The sequence below is a fragment of the Cucumis sativus genome, unplaced genomic scaffold, assembly GCF_000004075.3.
Source record: "Cucumis sativus cultivar 9930 unplaced genomic scaffold, Cucumber_9930_V3 scaffold82, whole genome shotgun sequence".
Classification (NCBI taxonomy): Eukaryota; Viridiplantae; Streptophyta; class Magnoliopsida; order Cucurbitales; family Cucurbitaceae; genus Cucumis; species Cucumis sativus.
In genome coordinates, this window is record NW_022279573.1 from 1 (window position 1) to 4,714 (window position 4,714).

The following is a 4,714-nucleotide window of genomic DNA, read 5'->3' on the forward strand; positions in this document are numbered from 1 at the left end:
TTCGTCCAAGGAAAAGACTTAGAATTTTGAGGATTCATCTCAAGTTCAGTAGAGTTGTAATTTTCCTGTATTTCATTTTATTTGATTGAATTTATTAATGAAATATTTCGTTTATAATCACTTTTTGGTTCACTGTGGTTTACACGAGATCTTTATAGAGAAATTTAATTTGTGAACTCCAACTTGTATTAATAATGTATTTATGTTGATTTGATGCAATGAGTCATTTGATCTCCTGATTCTCTCTCACTTAGATGCTTATGCTTGATTTGAGGAAGCAGAGCACGTGACGTTCTTGAAGTTGGAGTCTTGAAAGAAAGTTTGTATCTTCAAATGAAGGGAACTCCAGTATCTATAGAGTTCTTTAGTGGCTTTTATGAACTTGAGTCTGGTTGATTTATGGACCAGAGCTAAATTAAATTTATTTTTTTGGCTCGATTGAATTTTAGTCTTAACCGAGTAAATAATATTAATTAAACTAAAATAATTAATTTGATCCAAACATGTGTATCATCCAAATTAACAAATTTATATTTTTTTTCAATTTTAATTTGGGACACATGTCAATTTTTAATTAGTCTTGAATTCAACGATAATGCGTGATTGATCTAAAATTTTTTATTCTACAACTATAATAGTATTGGGGAATTGCCAAAAATAGGCCAAAAATGGGGTAGAAAAAGAGTTTTAGGATTGATTGTAAAAAAGTTGAGATTTAGGACAAATTTTGGGTAGAGGGATTTAAACCCGAGACCTCTTGGTTCTAAGTACATACATACAGGCGTTAGTTGAGCTTGGTTGACAATTTCTATACTTTTTTAAGTAACAAATAATTGGAGAAATTTTGTGGCTATATTTATGATTTTTCTCAAAGAACTTAAGGATCTTTATTTCCATTTCTATATATTGTGGGAATTTTTGCAGACATTGATATGGGTGAAACAAAGAAAGTAACCGAACAAACTAATATTGGACAGTTGGAGTTCAGCCCTGCACGACCCTTTGACAAAGCCCTTCCCTCACTTCTAGCCACCATTGTCCATTGTTCACACCTAACACAACCTAGTGGTAGCATGTCACTTCCTCCTTGCCAGCCAGTTCACCCCAGCCTGTAGGTCAGTCAGCCTGTTATAAAAGAAAAAAATCAATTTTTATGTTCTCCCCCAACCGACAGTGAGCTTCACGGTGACATCTATTCTAATCTACACTGACTTTCACCCTACTTCGACCACAACCAGACTTTCATAGTTAATAGGGTGGTAATTTTGCTGGTTTCGACATTATGTACATGCATGAGTTTAATCACCCCTCCCTCCTCTTTTCCTTTTCAGTTATGAGATTAAAGTGAGGGAATGACAAGAGAAGATCATGAACCAACGAAAATTACAGGTAATTATTGTTTTTCTTTTTTTCCTTAACTCTTTTTAGCCTTTGGAAATATTTAGCAAAGAACTCATGTATGATCTGCATTGAGACTGTTCTTGAGTTGCTTTCATCAGACAAGTTTATGAAGTTCTTGTTGTTGGTTTGTCATGATTTTGTTTCAATTTTTCTGGGAAACTAAGAGTTGTTACTCTTGATTTTTTTTCGAGTATTTCTCAGTCTAAGAGTAATTTATCACTAAGCACATGATTTTGTTGGTAACATGCAAGATACAACCTGAATGGAATATCAAATACCATAATGTATTTGTCAGATCATGCAAGACAACTATACAAGCAGATAATTATGCTTATAGTAGCAATCGGCAATAAAATTATTTTTAAAATTTATTTCAGTGTTCTAATTACCTTGTTATCCTAATTCCTATCTTCTTTCGCCTTGCAGATGTGTTGAAATTTGTTGTCAGAATCTGTTTGAATGATGAACTTCATGCATACAATTGTTGTGGTTGTCACAACTGGAATCTATTAAACAAAATCAAATACTTGATAATAACTACCTCTCCACACTGTTATGTTTCTTGTTTTTTTCGTTTTCAATAATTTGATCGGTTTTAGACTTTTGATTTATTTTCAATTAGAAGTAAATGAATGAAGGAAAAAGATAACAGAAAAAGTTGATTTTACTTTTACTATCATTTTCCTATGCTTTTTAGTTTATGGGGATAGATATTTGTTGGTGTTCCTTTTCTTAAGTTAGAAGAAAAAAGTTGGGGCATAACTTTACATGGACAATCAAGTCATTTTTTTTCTTAATTTGTGTCTTTTATAGCTAAAAGAAGAAAACTTAAGAATTACATATAAGTAGTATAAAGTCCTAATATAAGCTTGATAAAAAAATTTCCTTTAATTTTTACTCTGTTTATAAACTTATGAGGTTACAAATTGCAATATATTTTCTAATACCATATTATGAATAATTTGGATAGCTGGTTGTGTTTGAAAACTGTATCTTCTTCCATCGTCATTGGTTTATCGTTGCTTTCTTTTTCATTTTTGTTAAATTTCAACAAATATCAAGTTGATGTGACTTTTATTGTAGGATATGAGTAATGTTTACAATTTCAAGGATTAGAACTTTTCGTTTATGTTGTTTATCAGACCTTCTATACATCTCTACAATTATATGATCTTTATGGTGAATACATTGTGCAAGGCCGTATATTATAAGATCAATGCTGTTTTTTAAAGGAAAGAAAAATATATAATGTGCTACACACCAAATTTTCTTCAAAGAAAAAAAAACAAATTAAATATGTTCCATACTTTCTTTTTGTAGTTTGTGATCCTAGCTAAACTCAGGTTAAAGAGTTCTGTTTATATTTGTATATTTGAATGGAGTTAATTGCAAATACAACGATTAGATACAAAATATTTGCATATGTAACACATATTGTATTGCTAATATAAATATATCACTCATAGATTTTGCTATAATTATACTTGTTTAAACATACTAATACACACTTAATCTTCTTAGTTCAATAATGGTATGGAGTGGAACAAACTTCCTACGTTAGGATAAAAGGGTCACACAAATTACCTTCGTAGTAAACTTACTTTTGACATTATTCATTTAACTTAGGGTAAGTATAATGGATTAGCAATTTTATGAATAATAATTAAGTATATAACAATATCTTTTAAAAATTGTAAATGTAGCAAAATATATTTGTGATAGATTTATATCTGTTCGCACGAGATTTTCGGAGAAATTTAATTCGTGGACTTGAACTTGGGTTGATGTTGTATTTTTGTTGATTTGATGCGATGCGGTTCAATCTCTAGAATTTGATCCTCTGATTCTCTCTCAACTGTATGTCTACGCTTGATTTGGAGGAAGCGGAGCACGTGATGTTCTTGAAGTTTGTTGAACGTCTACGCTTGATTTGGAGAAGCGGAGCACGTGATGTTCTTGAAGTTTGTTGAACGTCTACGCTTGATTTGGAGAAGCGGAGCACGTGATTTTCTTCAAGTTGGTTGAATGCTTACGCTTGATTTGAGGAAGCGGAGCACGTGATGTTCTTGAAGTTTGTTGAACGTCTACGCTTGATTTGGAGAAGCGGAGCACGCGATTTTCTTCAAGTTGGTTGAATGCTTACGCTTGATTTGAGGAAGCGGAGCACGTGATGTTCTTGAAGTTTGTTGAACGTCTACGCTTGATTTGGAGAAGCGGAGCACGTGATGTTCTTGAAGTTTGTTGAACGTCTACGCTTGATTTGGAGAAGCGGAGCACGTGATTTTCTTCAAGTTGGTTGAATGCTTACGCTTGATTTGAGGAAGCGGAGCACGTGATGTTCTTGAAGTTGGAGTCTTGGAAGAAAGTTTGTATCTTCAAAACAGCTTCAATCTTCGAGGATGGTCAACTTCAGAAGTTAGGGAGTCTTCTAGCTTTTGGAAGAATTCTCTCTGGATCTTCTAGAGTCAAAATTTTCCAACCGCTACAAATGAGGAGAATTCCTCTATTTATAGAGTTCATTGGTGGGCTTTATGGGTTTGAACCTGGTTGGTCCATGGACCAGACCCATGGGCTCAACCATATGAACTTAGGTTATATTTAGTCTTTGGACTCAATTAAGCTTATTTTTTTGGCTTAATTGAACTTAGTCCAAGTAAATAATATTTAATTGAACTAAAATGATTAACTTAATCCAACGATTAATATGAAAACATGTGGCATTCTTAGAATGACCAATTTATTTATTTTAACTCTTTAATTTGGAGCATGTGTCAATTTTAATTAGTCCCCAAATTTAATTATTTGTACTTTTCATCATTAACTTAATAAATGATGTGACAACTTGTGATTGGTCTCAAAATTTCTTATTCAACAAATGCCCCCTTTTCGAGATTTATGCACGTATATGGGTGAATGAATCTCGGAAAAGATAAATTTGACGTCAAAGTACGAGTCTTTTTGTTTTTACTCAATCCAACATATCAAATTAATCAAACTATGAATTTAGTACGTGAGTTTGATTTAAATTTAAAATAAGGGTTGGAATATGACCAAACCTTAAAAAAAATTCAAAGTTTTATTTCCCACTTAATTTTATTTGAGGGAAAAAAAAAATTTAATATGATGATTTTTTTTTTAAGTAAAATTTGGAATATAACCAAAATTTTAATTTTGAAATAAGGATAAGGTTTCTACCGTACCTTAATTTATCTTGGGGATGCATAAGAATTTGGAATGACCAATTTTAATTTGAGATAAAAAAAAAAGATCAGATCCTCAATCTTAGGTAAAGTTGGATTTATGGCTCCGATTT

The 4,714-nt window shown here is 31.9% G+C and overlaps 1 long non-coding RNA gene across 1 annotated transcript; it reads left to right on the top strand.

The window, feature by feature from the left end:
- The first annotated feature begins 954 nt into the window (after positions 1-954).
- LOC116406282 lies at positions 955-1,971 on the top strand. Its single transcript, XR_004219307.1, has 2 exons — positions 955-1,389; positions 1,828-1,971. It is a non-coding gene; the product is annotated as an uncharacterized LOC116406282 (long non-coding RNA).
- Positions 1,972-4,714: the final 2,743 nt, after the last annotated feature.